The sequence below is a fragment of the Furipterus horrens genome, unplaced genomic scaffold, assembly GCF_987537825.1.
Source record: "Furipterus horrens unplaced genomic scaffold, mFurHor1.1.pri manual_scaffold_15, whole genome shotgun sequence".
Taxonomy (NCBI): domain Eukaryota; kingdom Metazoa; phylum Chordata; class Mammalia; order Chiroptera; family Furipteridae; genus Furipterus; species Furipterus horrens.
Window position 1 is genome coordinate 20008772 of NW_028327185.1, and position 17874 is coordinate 20026645.

General features: G+C 49.1%; 1 long non-coding RNA gene across 1 annotated transcript in view; it reads right to left on the reverse strand.

Moving 5' to 3' along the window:
* Positions 1-8369: 8369 nt before the first annotated feature.
* The window catches only part of LOC149992498 (uncharacterized), a 353081-nt gene continuing 343576 nt past the window's right edge, over positions 8370-17874 (reverse strand). Inside the window, exon 4 of the long non-coding RNA XR_016508280.1 lies at positions 8370-8430. This is a non-coding gene — a long non-coding RNA (uncharacterized LOC149992498). The remainder of the gene's footprint in view (positions 8431-17874) is intronic.

Here is a 17874-nt window from a genome sequence, read left to right on the forward strand (position 1 = left end):
AACTCACTGTTAGCACAATTTAACTTGACAAACACTAAAGCTGAGGTAAGAAAAACGTGACGGAACTCCAGAGAGCTCACCGGCGGGTGTGTGCCCAGAGCCAAGCACCCCACCTGTCTCGCGCGGCACTGCTGTGCTGACTCTGACACCTGCCCGTGGGGGTGCTCCACACTGGAACATGCCCTGAGCCCACGGATGCTGGTAAGCAATCCTCAACACTCACAGGACAGAGCTCTCGGGGGGCTGGTGCGGCAGTGAGGGTGTGGCGGTCGTTAATGCTGTCCTGTGATGCTACCAGGGGCGCGTCTGGGGCTGCTTGCCCACGCCCTCACCATTAGGCACAGCCACACGACTTTCTGTGGCCACTGCTGCTGAGGAGCAATGCATGGGGCCCCGTGACCCTTCCGGCAGTCTCCAAATGCCAACGTGGGACCCATCATCCACTGCAGAGCCATCAGTGGGACACGGTGGTCCCCTCCTCTGCCGAGGGCTCTGAGTCTGCGTGGCACAGGATGAAGCTTCTCCTACTTCCCCCCGCAGGACCACATATGCATGTGAAGGGTTTGGGGCTGTTTGTTCACACGGTGTCATCGCTGTGACCTGACTGCTCTGGGCTGGAGGTGGGCAGAGACTGGATCTGGAGGACAGATGGGAGGTGCATCCAGGTGGAGTAAACATGAGAGTCTGCTTTATGAGGTAACAGTGAGTGAGCCTGGTCTGCTGGGTGGGGGGCAGCTGGGGCTGTGGAACCAATAAGGAATGTTTTGTTTGAATAACGAGACCCTAGATTTGACGACCAGTTTGGATCATGGGGTTTATTCACACACTGGGCTGAGCAGTTGGGGCTGTGATAGCTGAACTAAGACACGAAAAGGTCCTACCCACATGTGAGGGTATCAACAGGCCAGGTTTTAATTCAAGGACAGTGGAGCCCTGGACCTAGGGGACCCCGTTCTAGGACTTCGGGAGGAACACCCAGTCATTTCCTGCAACACCTGGGAATGAGTCTCCTGACAGTTGTGACCGTGGGGCAACGCTGCCCTACCTTCATTCTCCCCTCCATGTTTTAGGAAAATACGTTTACGTCTATAGATTTCCATTTACAAGTGCCCTCGTGATTCCCTTCTGCAGTTGAAAGCGTCTAAGCACCAAGGGCGCTGAGACAGAGTGCGGACAGATGTGCTCAGCAGCAGAATGAGTCGCGCTCACCACAGCTGGGGAACACAGACATTCAGCCAAATTGGTGTCTCCGCTCCTTGTAAGAGACCTTCTCCTTCTGCCTCACGGGGACAGTTTCAAATTCATGTCCTCGGTGTCCTTAGAGTTCACAGTAATGTAATTTAGTATGAAATTCCTTTGAACTTCATTTTGAGGGGCACCCAATAGATGTTTTTAATCTGGAAACTCATAAACCTCATTTATGGGAAACGCTCCTAATTTTTAAATTGAGAAATAAACACTCATTTAAGGTGTACAATTTAGTGGCATTTAGCACATTCACAAGGTTGTCTAACCATAACAACTCTTGAATTCTAGAACATCTTTATTAACCCATAGAGAAACCGCTAACTCCTTAGCAGTCACCCCTTCTTTCCACCAGTCCTCGGTGGTCACCAACCTGCTTTCTGTCTGTGTAGACTTGCCTGCTCCGGACATTTCTATGAATGGAAACACACTGGCCTTTTGAGTCTGGCTACTTGCGCTGTGCATGATGTTTTCAGAGTTCATCTGTGTTATGTGGGGTCAGTAGTACTTGATTTTTTATATGGTGAATACTATTCCATGACATGAATACAGCATATTGCACTTATCCATTCATCTATTGATAGACATTTCGACCATTTCTATGTTTTGGCTCTTATGAGTCATACTGCCATGAGCATTTGTGCACATGTTTTTGTGGGGACATGTGATTTTAGTTCTCTCAAGTAGATACTTACAAGTAGGACTGATGTGTCAAATAGTAGTTCTATGTTCGACTTTTAGAGCATCTGACAGACTAGTTTCCAGAGAAATTGTACCATTTTCTATTCCATTGATAATTTTAAGAATAATTTCACTTCTGTTTATAACTATGAAGATGGATCAACAACCAACACAGCATCTTTAATAAATTACCCCCAAAAGGAGACATAGTGTAACTTATAAATTACATAGACTTCAAGTCAGGGCACTGTGCTCTAGAATGGCTGTGTCCTTATGGGCAAACCACCACCCCAAATTTCCTGGACAATCCTGGACAAACCGGAGCAGTTGTCCACCTACTGTGACAGCACCTCCCATCAGCAGTGAGAACTGACCGGTTCCAAGTGTTTTCCCAGTTTGGTGCCTGGCACCGTGAAGTACTACACTCGTATTTCTGTTTATCACGTGCTCATGGCCCACACAGCAGAGCCTAACAAAGCCTCCACCTGGAAGCGGGAGGCTGTGACCCATAGTTTTACCTGGATTTTATTAGACTAAGGAATAATGGGGTCACCTGAACACCCCAAGGCCTGAAAGCCCCTTATTTCCTGAATGCACCTTCACACACAGCCCCCCAGGCATTGCTGCCAATTGTGTTTCATTCTTTAATGACGTGACCTGCTTCCCATTAAATGACTCAGCCTACTCTGGGCTTGTGACCCGTGCAAAGTGGGTGGTTCCCAGCAGCCTGAGCATGGCTCTCCCAATAGAGGTAAATTCCTTCTCATGCTGAGAGAGCCTGAAGAAGCTGAAGCTTCAGGAAAACCTTGGCACTGAGGGCCAGGCATGCTCAGGCCGGGCGGGAACACTGGTGGCGGAGACACAGGGCTCCTCACTGACCCCGCAGGTCAGCTCAGGGATGCGGTGACACTGCCGGGCACGGCCTCGCTCTGCGTGTTACTTGAACTCTCTTTCGTCACCTTTCATCAACTGAGCGTGACGATAAGGTGGGGACAGGGTGTGTAGAGAAGAAGGGAAGATGGAGTCTGAATCCAGTACTAACTGAGCATCCACCAGAAAGGATCCATCATAAAATGTTTACGGCCCACAACAGTGAAACATCTTGCTAGTGCCCAGTGGGAGAAATTAAGCCAGCTCAGCCCCTGGAGTCACCTGTTGGGGACAATCTTCCTCAACTGGCCCTGATCTGCACCCATGCCTCCCTCTGTCTCTCTTTTCAATGCACTGAGACATGCCTTCTCACATGCGCACATATGCACACCTGCTGCATTACCCAAGCCAAACTTACACTTTTTAAATCCCAAGTTCATTCTCTTTTTAAACCAGGAAGTGGTGCAATTCTGTTCAAAATGACACAGTGAGTTTGAGGGTAAGGAGGACAGGCCTGACATGACAAGCCTGGAGTTTAAAAGGAGGAGAGAAGGAGTTCAAATAACTGCCCTGGCTGAGCTGTGACAGCCATAAGGAAGCGGCCACGTGGTCCTGTGACAGAGGTGTCACCCTCAGCTGGCCGCTGTCCCCGAGCCTTTCAGAGGCAGAGTCCATGAGACAACATGTGTTGAGAAAAATAATTTTATTTAGAAGCATACGGCTTAGAGAGGACCCTGTGTTGCCTCTGAACATACACAGTGTGCACGGGTACAAAAACACACACTCAACAGCCATGATGTGCTCAGCACGCCACAGAAGAAATGTACAAATAGCCCTGCTAGACTACAGAGGTACATGTGTATGTGGACACATGCACACGTGCCTTTATAGAATGCCATGCGCTGTCCTCTTATCCTCCCGGTCTTCACACGCACACACCGTTTGTCTAGAACCTTCTCCAGCCCTCAACATTTCTTCAGATCTCCAAGTGCACATGACCTTCTTGTGAGTTCCTACGTGGAGTGTGACTCCCACAGACTCTGAAGGCTCATGATGCAGGCCTATCACTGCGATATGTGGCTGTCACTGTGGTTGGCTGCTCTGTCCAGGACGGAGGTGAGATTTTTCATCTGAGTCCATGATGCCTGTCTTAGTGCTTGTTATAATTTAATGTCCAGTATATACAGCTGTGAGAGTCTGCGCCAACATGAAGGAGCTTGTGATCTTCAAGGGTCAGACCTGACCCCGGAATCTTCTGGAATCCTCCCAACAGCCCGGAATGGTAGCTGTCGCCTCTCAGTCCCGAGAGTTAGTTACCTGTGACGTGAGGTGACTCACAGCACAGGTGGTTCCCTCAGAAGCGCAGGTTACTGCCCGTAACCACCCACCTCCACTCGGCCTCACAGAGACAGAGAAGATAAAGGGGATACCTGTGAGCTGCTGCCCAGAGGTGGGGTCCTGGGGATAGGTCCCTAATGGTGAGTCCCAATGGGGGTGCCCGTCCGGATGGGCTCCTTGGGGTGGGTCCTGGGTTTGGGCTCTGGCGGGTGAGTCCCTGGGGTGGCCCCCTGGGGGTGAGCATTCTGGATCCCCATTGACAATCCCCATTGTCACTCACCTCTGGGCCACACCTTCTTCTGCACTGGCTCCTAAGACTAAGTAGTTCCTACATGACGAATTCTCCTTAAATATCCAACGGAATTTTAGTTTCCCTGGTGGTGACAGAAAGGAAGAGAGTATTTAAAAAAAGGTGTTGACAGGAATCATGTTATAACCACTGAATAGGATCCCGTGGATTGAGTGGGAGAAGGTGCTGATTATTTTAGGGGGGCCGTGGGGGTGGAGAGAACCAGAGAGATGGGGAAGCACAGGAACCCCCAGCACGTTTGTGTGTTGTTCCCTGTGAAGGGGAGAAAAGAGGAAGGCAAAGTGGTCAAAGGAAAGGCTCTTGTTTGTGTTGTTTACAGGGCAGATCGCAGCCTGTGGAAGCACAAGGTGGGGGAGGGCTGTGAAGGTGAGTCTGGTGACATGAGGACCTGAGCAGGGAGGGGGAAGCACAACTCAGACCGTGACGGACTTACCCCGTTTCACAGCAAAGGGGTGTGGGGCTGCAGGTGCCCAAAGGCGGGGGTGACTGTGGAAGGGAGCGGGGCTGCTACCTGCTGTGTGGAGCGAGCACCAGGCCACCGTGTTAACATCTCAGGACCACTGTCCACATGGCTGATGTGCAGAAAGACCGGAGCCCTGCAAGCGTGCGCGCCCTCTGCACTCAGGAGTTGCCGGTCTGGGTGGGACGCATCTCTCTCGTCTGAATGACGCTGGTTCAGGGGGCAGAGCTGGCCCCAGGCCTCCAGCCAGGAGCTCCAGACCCAGGGCAGAGCAGGACAGGCGTCTGGGCTTCTGATCAGGGCCAGCTCTGTCTGTGAGGTTCCTGTGCTCATGGCTGGAGCCTTTTGGACTGCCGCCCGTCTGTCAGGGCCCCCGAAGTCTTGGGGCTCCCTGGCAGGTGACTGGGCTAAGTCACCGCTGCTCTGCAAGCTGCATCACCCTCACCAGTTTCTCAAAGAGGCTCCTGACAAAGCTGCAAATGGCCCAGGCAGGACAGGACACCCCTGATGGGACTCAGTGTCATTTCCCAGGCCAGGGACAGACAAGATGCTCATGCCTGGCTGGCCTCGCTGGATTAGTGTGGCCTTGCTTCAGGTCACTGAGCTGTTTGCACCCTCCACACCCCTCAGGGGTGGTGGCCGCATGACCTGCAGCTCACAGCAACATCTAGAACTGTGGGGAGGGCAGGCCCCGGCCCCCAGGGGGGAGCCAGCAAGGTGAGGGGAGCAAAGGAAACAGATGATGCAGATGGAGTGCGTGTGCTTTTACTCACACGGCCTGGGCTTCTCCGGGGCTTTTCTTTATCTATTTACTCACCTGCAGCAAGTTCAAGTCTGAGAAGTCCCTTTAAAACAAGGTGGCTGGGTCGCCTGTGTTGACACTGGGGTCGTCAGGAGACCCGCTTCCATCTATTTCGGAAAAAAACTAGGCATCCTGCCCGGAGCTGGGTACAAGGGTGCATGTGGCCTCTATGGCTCTTTTCTCTGGGCCCCAGGCCATGCCAAGCCCAGTCCCCCTGGTTCTCATGACCTGGGAGTCTCTGGGGGTGGGTGTGATGCCTTCACTTTATATAAATGATGAGCTTTTAATAAATAATACGAAAAGATGACCGGGCTGAGAGTTGCATATCGGGGCTGCTCTCAGCCTTCTGGAATTCCCTGGAATCACATCTCCAAGTCTCCCGGGCCAAGCCCAGGAGACTTGAGCTCTTCCCCAACGATCACCAGCACCCTGCTCTACCCAGGAAGCTAGGTCAGAGGCACCCCCGGCCCAGAAAGGGGTTTCAGCTCTCATTGTGCCAAGTCATTTCTCAAGCAACGGGAAGTAGGTCACAACACAGTTCTACCTCTAGTCTCAGCTTAATTCCTTGGGGTCACAGGGAGTGAGCCTGATTCCCTGTCTATATGAGCTGTCTTCAACTGACAAAGACCTACGACTTTTTTCGGATGGTTAGCTTATGCCCAGGGATCCATGATCAGTAGGGTCCATGTTCATGTTGTTTATGCTCTGGATGACCCACACTCAGGGCCACCACATGCCATGGGGTCCATTCTCAGAGTGGGTCCATACTCACAAAGGCCCATCTTCTGGAGGGTTTATCCTCAAGAGAGGCCTATGATTCAGGAGTACAGAGTCCAGATAATACATATTCAGGGTGTCTAGGCTGCAGAAGGTATATTTTCATGGTTTATACATTATCAATGGGGAACATACTCAGAAATAATTGTGACCATGGTAGTTTATAACCAGGGAGGTCCATAATTAGGAGAATTCACACACAGAAGGTCAAGGCAAAAAGAGTTATTGTACAGGGTCTCCATATTCAGAAGAAGCCATGTTCAGGCAGGTACATATTCAGGTGTTATACATGATCAACAGGATACATGCTTAGGTGGGGCTATGATCAGGGAAGTTGATAATCAAAACAGTACAGGATCAGGAGGGTCCATGTAAGGGGTTCCATGCTCAGAAACATACATGTACTGGGGCTATAAATAATCAAGGCGGTACATGCTCAAGAAAATTGTGATCAGGGAAGTTGATTATTCTGGCAGTCAAAGATCAGACTGTTCCACACTGATGGGGTCCATGCTCACAAGTGATCACTTCCCAGGATTCCACATTCAGGAGGGTCCACAGTGAGGGAGTCGATGCTAAAGGGGATTAGTCCTGAGAATGGTTTTATTCTCACAATGGGTCCATATTCAGAATGATCTATGCTCAGGAGCTCCAAGCTCATAGAGATTCAGCTCAGAATGTTCCACAAGCAGACAGCTCATGCACATTGTGGCTCCTCTCACAGACAGAAATCATCAGAAGGGTGTTTTCTCAGGAGTGACCATGCTCAGGATGAAGGGCAATTTATGGTCTGAGGATGTAGTCAGCTAGGTTCATACTCAGTCCTTCTACCCTCAGAAAAGTACACAGTCAGGGGTTATACATATTCAGTAGGGTAAATGCTCAGATATGGCTAACACTAAAGCAATTTCTAATCGAAGCAGTCCGTGATCAAGAAGGTCCATAATGCTCAGGGAGTAAATATTCAGGAAGCTAGTTCCATGTACAGGGGTTTAAAAAAACCAACGGGTTACATAATCAACATGAGCTATAATCACACAAATTGATTACTAGGGTATTCAAAGATAAGGATTCATGCATATTAGGTCTATACTAAGAGGTGATTATCACCAAAAATGCCACGTTCAGGAGGGTGCATGCATAGATCAATATTATTCAAAACTTCCACCGTCTAGGCTTACTGGGGTATGACTCAGAAAGACTTCGTTCCCAAGTGTGTCCTACTGCAAATGGTCTGTGCTAAAGAGTGCCTATCGTCATCGGGCTCTAACACACAAGGTGGGTTATGTAGTCAGGTCGGTCCATGCATAGGAATCCATGACTGATGAAATCCATGTTCAGGGTATATGTCATTAAGGGGGTACCTTGCAAAGAAAGGCCTGATTGTGGGAATAAAAACATAATAAAGTCCAATTCCTGGAAGGTGTTCGATTAAAGAGTCAAATGAGAGAAATGTTTAAAACAAGACAGGTCCTTACTGAGAATATAACAAAGTGAGTTTTGTGTCGATGTGCTATATATGAGCAAGAGCATACATTCTCAGCAGGGTTAAAAATATATACAATAATCAGATCTTCAATGATTGGAATTCCATGAGGAGCAAGTTACATGCACAAGGGCACACATAATTGAGGGTATACACACTCCATCGGGACAAAAGTTAGGAAAGGTGTTAAAAGAACAATCTCTTATTTGAAATATACACAACTATCAGGAAGATCCTTATAAGTGCTAAGGGTCAGAGATCCCATGATCAGCCGAATCCATTCTCATGTATCATATGATGGATATCTGAAAAAAGAATTTCCACGCCAAGCAGATTTCTTTTGCCAATGGAGTTCTTTCTTAGTAGTTCTGTGTACTTTAAGGTCCACAAATAGAGGTTTCCCTAAAGGTAGCATAGTCTATAATTCAGGGATCATTGCCATCAAGAAACACACTCAGGCCCTGTGTGCACAGAAAACTAGGTTATCAAATTTTGGAATAATCTTTTTTGGTACATGTCCAAGTGGGACAAACTCAGGGTGCTTTGTATAAAGGCAGTTAATAATAAAAAAATTTACATTTAGGGTTATCTGTCAAGAACTGTACTTCTGAAAAAAATAAACACGGTTTCAGGGTTAGATACTCAAAATGTGTCAGGAAAAGAGAAATGAGGGTGGGGGAGCTTTATTTTTTAAAATTTCCATGCTTATTACATCCATGTTAATAAGGAATTACCAAGACAGGTCAGGAACAAAGGCTGATATTCCAGAGTTTTGCTTAGGATGGTGGAAATCCAGAAGCATATTCTAGTGGTATTAATCCTAAGATGTTTAAAATTTTCAGTTTGGGTCCACGAAGATAATATTCATGGTATGGACCACTTTCACTGATTTCACAATTACAGTGGTCATATTTGAATGAGTTCATTTGAATTCAGAGCACCTATGTTCCTAAAAGTGCACTTACAGGAAATTCACATCCCCAAGGGGCGAAGTGCGAGCCAACGTCACAATACTGAGGGTTCAAATCTAAAGAGTTTAAGAACGGACGGTACACGTTGAGAGGGCCCAGACGAAGAAGTCTGCAAACAGGTATGTCGGTACTCAGCAGATTCTATATCGGGTGCCACAGAGCGAGGCGGTAAACACGATCGACTGGGTAGATAAAGGGGAGCCATATCACGTAGTTTAACACCTCCCCAGTACCGTTGCAGGAAGAGGTCACAGCTAGGGAGTTACAAGCTCTGGAAGATGCATAAACGGGGCTTACCTATTACAGAGGTGGCACATAGGCCACAGGGGCACTGATTAGGGAGGATATTATACGGCCATCCATGGTCAGGACATTCCAGGCTTCTTGAATGGATCTTCAAAGTCTTGAGGCCCTGAGAGTCAGTGTTCAGAGGGAGCTATGCTAAGGAGGTCTGAGGACACTGAAATTCCACGCCAGCAGGTTTCTTCACCCAAACCATTTCTTTGTCAGAATACTTTTGTGTTCTGTAAGATCCATGGCGAAGGGTTTCTCTGTCGCGAGCGGGGTCTATGATTCAGCGATCATAGCCCCCTAGGCCGCACTCAGGGCCTGTGTGCTCAGAAGTGTACACATACGGTTTCTTACATCATCTGTGCAACACAGGTCCAAGAGGGGCATATTCAGGGTCACTAATTTATTTTTTTTATAATTGGGCCTCGATTGCTTTTGGGGGGGGGGTGGTCGTTTAAATGGGAGCTGTTCAAATTTAAAAGTTTTCACTGAGGGTTCCTGGCTGAGCACTGAACTTTTGCAGGGATTACACCAGATCTCAGGGTTAGATACTCAAAATGGGCCAGGGAAAAGGGACATGAGGTTGGGAGCATTTTAAGATTCAAAATTTCGACGCTTATTAGATCCACATTTACTAGTGATGACCCAGAGAGGTCAGGTTCAGGAGGCTCACAGGCACGAGTTTTGCTCGGAATGGGCCACATCCAGATGCTGGTGCTCAGTGGCATTAGCACTTAGATGTCTCCCATTCTCGGCGTGGGTCCAGCCCATTCTCAGGGTGGGTCCATGCACATGAAGGCTCGTGGCCTGGCGCGTTTTCTGTGACTTCACAGAGTTACAGGTGTTGTATTTGAACGGGTTCCTTTGAAATCAGAGCATCCATGCTCATCAAAGTGCACTTACAGGAAATTCACATCGCCTAGGGGCGACGTGCGAGCCGACGTCACCATGTTGAGGGTTCACATCCAAAGAGTCTACGAACGGACGGTACACGTTTAGAGGGCCCAGACGAAGAAGTCTGCAAACAGGTACGTCGGTACTCAGCAGATTCTCTGTCGGGTGCCACAGGGCGAGGCGGTAAACGCGATTGACTGGGTACATAATGGGGAGCCATATCACGTAGTTTAACACCTCCCCAGTACCGTTGCTGGAAGGGGTCACAGCTTGGGAGTTCCAAGCTCTGGAAGATGCATAAACGGGGCTTACCTATTACAGAGGTGGCACATAGGCCACAGGGGCACTGATTAGGGAGGATATTTTAGGGCCATCCATGGTCAGGACATTCCAGGCTTCTTGAATGGATCTTCAAAGTCTTGAGGCCCTGAGAGTCCACGTTAAGAGAGAGCTATGCTAAGGAGGTCTGAGGACACTGAAATTCCACGCCAGCAGGTTTCTTCACCCAAACCATTTTTTGTCAGAATACTTTTGTGTTCTGTAATATCCATGGCGAAGGGTTTCCCTATTGCGAGCGGGGTCTATGATTCAGCCATCATAGCCCCCTAGGCCGCACTCAGGGCCTGTGTGCTCAGAAGTGTACACATACGGTTTCTTACATCATCTGTTCAACACAGGTCCAAGGGGGGCATATTCAGGGTCACTTATTTATTGATTTTTAATTGGGCCTCGATTGCTTTTGGGGTGTGGTGGTCGTTTAAAAGGGAGCTGTTCAAATTTAAAAGTTTGCACTGAGGGTTCCTGGCTGAGCACTGAACTTTTGCAGGGATTACACAAGATCTCAGGGTTAGATACCCAAAATGGGCCAGGGAAAAGGGACATCAGGTTGGGAGCATTTTAAGATTCAAAATTTCGACGCTTATTAGATCCTCATTTACAAGTGATGACCCAGAGAGGTCAGGTTCAGGAGCCTCACAGGCACGAGTTTTGCTCGGAATGGGCCACATCCAGATGCTGATGCTCAGTGGCATTAGCACTAAGATGTCTCCCATTCTCGGCATGGATCCACCCCCATTCTCAGGGTGGGTCCATGCACATGAAGGCTCGTGGCCTGGCGCGTTTTCTGTGACTTCACAGAGTTACAGGTGTTGTATTTGAACGGGTTCCTTTGAAATCAGAGCATCCATGCTCATCAAAGTGCACTTACAGGAAATTCACATCGCCGAGGGGAGACGTGCGAGCCGACGTCACAATGTTGAGGGTTCGCATCCAAAGAGTCTACGAACGGACGGTACACGTTTAGAGGGCCCAGACGAAGAAGTCTGCAAACAGGTACGTCGGTACTCAGCAGATTCTCTGTCGGGTGCCACAGGGCGAGGCGGTAAACGCGATCGACTGGGTAGATAAAGGGGAGCCATATCACGTAGTTTAACACCTCCCCAGTACCGTTGCAGGAAGGGGTCACAGCTTGGGAGTTCCAAGCCCTGGAAGATGCATAAACGGGGCTTACCTATTACAGAGGTGGCACATAGGCCACAGGGGCACTGATTAGGGAGGATATTATAGGGCCATCCATGGTCAGGACATTCCAGGCTTCTTGAATGGATCTTCAAAGTCTTGAGGCCCTGAGAGTCCATGTTCAGAGGGAGCTATGATAAGGAGGTCTGAGGACACTGAAATTCCACGCCAGCAGGTTTCTTCACCCAAACCATTTCTTTGTCAGAATACTTTTGTGTTCTGTAAGATCCATGGCGAAGGGTTTCTCTTTCGCGAGCGGGATCTATGATTCAGCCATCATAGCCCCCTAGGCCGCACTCAGGGCCTGTGTGCTCAGAAGTGTACACATACGATTTCTTACATCATCTGTGCAACACAGGTCCATGGGGGCATATTCAGGGTAACTTATTTATTTTTTTTTAATTGGGCCTCGATTGCTTTTGGGGGGTGGTGGTCGTTTAAATGGGAGCTGTTCAAATTTAAAAGTTTGCACTGAGGGTACCTGGGTGAGCACTGAACTTTTGCAGGGATTACACAAGATCTCAGGGTTAGATACTCAAAATGGGCCAGGGAAAAGGGACATGAGGTTCGGAACATTTGAAGATTCAAAATTTCGACGCTTATTAGATCCACATTTACTAGTGATGACCCAGAGAGGTCAGGTTCAGGAGGCTCACAGGCACGAGTTTTGCTCGGAATGGGCCACATCCAGATGCTGATGCTCAGTGGCATTAGCACTAAGATGTCTCCCATTCTCGGCGTGGGTCCACCCACATTCTCAGGGTGGGTCCATGCACATGAAGGCTCGTGGCCTGGCGCGTTTTCTGTGACTTCACAGAGTTACAGGTGTTGTATTTGAACGGGTTCCTTTGAAATCAGAGCATCCATGCTCATCAAAGTGCACTTACAGGAAATTCACATCGCCGAGGGGCGACGTGCGAGCCGACCTCACAATGTTGAGGGTTCGCGTCCAAAGAGTCTACGAATGGACGGTACACGTTTAGAGGGCCCAGACGAAGAAGTCTGTAAAAAGGTACGTCGGTACTCAGCAGATTCTTTGTCGGGTGCCACAGGGCGAGGCGGTAAACGCGATCTACTTGGTAGATAAAGGGGAGCCATATCACGTAGCTTAACACCTCCTCAGTACCGTTGCAGGAAGGGGTCACAGCTTGGGAGTTCAAAGATCTGGAAGATGCATAAACGGAGCTTACCTATTACAGAGGTGGCACATAGGCCACAGGGGCACTGATTAGGGAGGATATTATAGGGCCATCCATGGTCAGGACATTCCAGGCTTCTTGAATGGATCTTCAAAGTCTTGAGGCCCTGAGAGTCCACGTTAAGAGAGAGCTATGCTAAGGAGGTCTGAGGACACTGAAATTCCACGCCAGCAGGTTTCTTCACCCAAACCATTTTTTGTCAGAATACTTTTGTGTTCTGTAATATCCATGGCGAAGGGTTTCCCTATTGCGAGCGGGGTCTATGATTCAGCCATCATAGCCCCCTAGGCCGCACTCAGGGCCTGTGTGCTCAGAAGTGTACACATACGGTTTCTTACATCATCTGTGGAACACAGGTCCAAGAGGGGCATATTCAGGGTCACTTATTTATTTATTTTTAATTGGGCCTCGATTGCTTTTGGGGGGTGGTGGTCGTTTAAAAGGGAGCTGTTCAAATTTAAAAGTTTGCACTGAGGGTTCCTGGCTGAGCACTGAACTTTTGCAGGGATTACACAAGATCTCAGGGTTAGATACCCAAAATGGGCCAGGGAAAAGGGACATGAGGTTGGGAGCATTTGAAGATTCAAAATTTCGACGCTTATTAGATCCTCATTTACAAGTGATGACCCAGAGAGGTCAGGTTCAGGAGGCTCACAGGCACGAGTTTTGCTCGGAATGGGCCACATCCAGATGCTGATGCTCAGTGGCATTAGCACTAAGATGTCTCCCATTCTCGGCGTGAGTCCACCCCCATTTTCAGGGTGGGTCCATGCACATGAAGGCTCGTGGCCTGGCGCGTTTTCTGTGACTTCACAGAGTTACAGGTGTTGTATTTGAACGGGTTCCTTTGAAATCAGAGCATCCATGCTCATCAAAGTGCACTTACAGGAAATTCACATCGCAGAGGGGCGACGTGCGAGCCGACGTCACAATGTTGAGGGTTCGCATCCAAAGAGTCTACGAACGGATGGTACACGTTTAGAGGGCCCAGACGAAGAAGTCTGCAAACAGGTACATCGGTACTCAGCAGATTCTCTGTCTGGTGCCACAGGGCGAGGCGGTAAACGCGATCGACTGGGTAGATAAAGGGGAGCCATATCACGTAGTTTAACACCTCACCGGTACCGTTGCAGGAAGGGGTCACAGCTTGGGAGTTCCAAGCTCTGGAAGATGCATAAACGGGGCTTACCTGTTACAGAGGTGGCACATAGGCCACAGGGGCACTGATTAGGGAGGATATTATAGGGCCATCCATGGTCAGGACATTCCAGGCTTCTTGAATGGATCTTCAAAGTCTTGAGGCCCTGAGAGTCCACGTTAAGAGAGAGCTATGCTAAGGAGGTCTGAGGACACTGAAATTCCACGCCAGCAGGTTTCTTCACCCAAACCATTTTTTGTCAGAATACTTTTGTGTTCTGTAATATCCATGGCGAAGGGTTTCCCTATTGCGAGCGGGGTCTATGATTCAGCCATCATAGCCCCCTAGGCCGCACTCAGGGACTGTGTGCTCAGAAGTGTACACATACGGTTTCTTACATCATCTGTGCAACACAGGTCCAAGAGGGGCATATTCAGGGTCACTTATTTATTGATTTTTAATTGGGCCTCGATTGCTTTTGGGGGGTGGTGGTCGTTTAAAAGGGAGCTGTTCAAATTTAAAAGTTTGCACTGAGGGTTCCTGGCTGAGCACTGAACTTTTGCAGGGATTACACAAGATCTCAGGGTTAGATACCCAAAATGGGGCAGGGAAAAGGGACATGAGGTTGGGAGCATTTGAAGATTCAAAATTTCGACGCTTATTAGATCCTCATTTACAAGTGATGACCCAGAGAGGTCAGGTTCAGGAGGCTCACAGGCACGAGTTTTGCTCGGAATGGGCCACATCCAGATGCTGATGCTCAGTGGCATTAGCACTAAGATGTCTCCCATTCTCGGCGTGGGTCCACCCCCATTCTCAGGGTGGGTCCATGCACATGAAGGCTCGTGGCCTGGCGCGTTTTCTGTGACTTCACAGAGTTACAGGTGTTGTATTTGAACGGGTTCCTTTGAAATCAGAGCATCCATGCTCATCAAAGTGCACTTACAGGAAATTCACATCGCCGAGGGGCGACGTGCGAGCCGACCTCACAATGTTGAGGGTTCGCGACCAAAGAGTCTACGAATGGACGGTACACGTTTAGAGGGCCCAGACGAAGAAGTCTGCAAAAAGGTACGTCGGTACTCAGCAGATTCTTTGTCGGGTGCCACAGGGCGAGGCGGTAAACGCGATCTACTTGGTAGATAAAGGGGAGCCATATCACGTAGTTTAACACCTCCCCAGTACCGTTGCAGGAAGGGGTCACAGCTTGGGAGTTCCAAGATCTGGAAGATTCATAAACGGAGCTTACCTATTACAGAGGTGGCACATAGGCCACAGGGGCACTGATTAGGGAGGATATTATAGGGCCATCCATGGTCAGGACATTCCAGGCTTCTTGAATGGATCTTCAAAGTCTTGAGGCCCTGAGAGTCCACGTTAAGAGAGAGCTATGCTAAGGAGGTCTGAGGACACTGAAATTCCACGCCAGCAGGTTTCTTCACCCAAACCATTTTTTGTCAGAATACTTTTGTGTTCTGTAATATCCATGGCGAAGGGTTTCCCTATTGCGAGCGGGGTCTATGATTCAGCCATCATAGCCCCCTAGGCCGCACTCAGGGCCTGTGTGCTCAGAAGTGTACACATACGGTTTCTTACATCATCTGTGCAACACAGGTCCAAGAGGGGCATATTCAGGGTCACTTATTTATTTATTTTTAATTGGGCCTCGATTGCTTTTGGGGGGTGGTGGTCGTTTAAAAGGGAGCTGTTCAAATTTAAAAGTTTGCACTGAGGGTTCCTGGCTGAGCACTGAACTTTTGCAGGGATTACACAAGATCTCAGGGTTAGATACCCAAAATTGGCCAGGGAAAAGGGACATGAGGTTGGGAGCATTTTAAGATTCAAAATTTCGACGCTTATTAGATCCTCATTTACAAGTGATGACCCAGAGAGGTCAGGTTCAGGAGCCTCACAGGCACGAGTTTTGCTCGGAATGGGCCACATCCAGATGCTGATGCTCAGTGGCATTAGCACTAAGATGTCTCCCATTCTCGGCGTGGATCCACCCCCATTCTCAGGGTGGGTCCATGCACATGAAGGCTCGTGGCCTGGCGCGTTTTCTGTGACTTCACAGAGTTACAGGTGTTGTATTTGAACGGGTTCCTTTGAAATCAGAGCATCCATGCTCATCAAAGTGCACTTACAGGAAATTCACATCGCCGAGGGGCGACGTGCGAGCCGACGTCACAATGTTGAGGGTTCGCATCCAAAGAGTCTACGAACGGACGGTACACGTTTAGAGGGCCCAGACGAAGAAGTCTGCAAACAGGTACGTCGGTACTCAGCAGATTCTCTGTCGGGTGCCACAGGGCGAGGCGGTAAACGCGATCGACTGGGTAGATAAAGGGGAGCCATATCACGTAGTTTAACACCTCCCCAGTACCGTTGCAGGAAGGGGTCACCGCTTGGGAGTTCCAAGCTCTGGAAGATGCATAAACGGGGCTTACCTGTTACAGAGGTGGCACATAGGCCACAGGGGCACTGATTAGGGAGGATATTATAGGGCCATCCATGGTCAGGACATTCCAGGCTTCTTGAATGGATCTTCAAAGTCTTGAGGCCCTGAGAGTCCATGTTCAGAGGGAGCTATGCTAAGGAGGTCTGAGGACACTGAAATTCCACGCCAGCAGGTTTCTTCACCCAAACCATTTCTTTTTCAGAATACTTTTGTGTTCTGTAAGATCCATGGCGAAGGGTTTCTCTGTCGCGAGCGGGGTCTATGATTCAGCCATCATAGCCCCCTAGGCCGCACTCAGGGCCTGTGTGCTCAGAAGTGTACACATACGGTTTCTTACATCATCTGTGCAACACAGGTCCAAGAGGGGCATATTCAGAGTCACTTATTTATTTATTTTTCATTGGGCCTCGATTGCTTTTGGGGGGTGGTGGTCGTTTAAAAGGGAGCTGTTCAAATTTAAAAGTTTGCACTGATGGTTCCTGGCTGAGCACTGAACTTTTGCAGGGATTACACAAGATCTCAGGGTTAGATACCCAAAATGGGCCAGGGAAAAGGGACATGAGGTTGGGAGCATTTTAAGATTCAAAATTTCGACGCTTATTAGATCCTCATTTACAAGTGATGACACATAGAGGTCAGGTTCAGGAGGCTCACAGGCACGAGTTTTGCTCGGAATGGGCCACATCCAGATGCTGATGCTCAGTGGCATTAGCACTAAGATGTCTCCCATTCTCGGCGTGGGTCCACCCCCATTTTCAGGGTGGGTCCATGCACATGAAGGCTCGTGGCCTGGCGCGTTTTCTGTGACTTCACAGAGTTACAGGTGTTGTATTTGAACGGGTTCCTTTGAAATCAGAGCATCCATGCTCATCAAAGTGCACTTACAGGAAATTCACATCGCCGAGGGGCGACGTGCGAGCCGACGTCACAATGTTGAGGGTTCGCATCCAAAGAGTCTACGAACGGACGGTACACGTTTAGAGGGCCCAGACGAAGAAGTCTGCAAACAGGTACGTCGGTACTCAGCAGATTCTCTGTCGGGTGCCACAGGGCGAGGCGGTAAACGCGATCGACTGGGTAGATAAAGGGGAGCCATATCACGTAGTTTAACACCTCCCCAGTACCGTTGCAGGAAGGGGTCACAGCTTGGGAGTTCCAAGCTCTGGAAGATGCATAAACGGGGCTTACCTGTTACAGAGGTGGCACATAGGCCACAGGGGCACTGATTAGGGAGGATATTATAGGGCCATCCATGGTCAGGACATTCCAGGCTTCTTGAATGGATCTTCAAAGTCTTGAGGCCCTGAGAGTCAGTGTTCAGAGGGAGCTATGCTAAGGAGGTCTGAGGACACTGAAATTCCACGCCAGCAGGTTTCTTCACCCAAACCATTTCTTTGTCAGAATACTTTTGTGTTCTGTAAGATCCATGGCGAAGG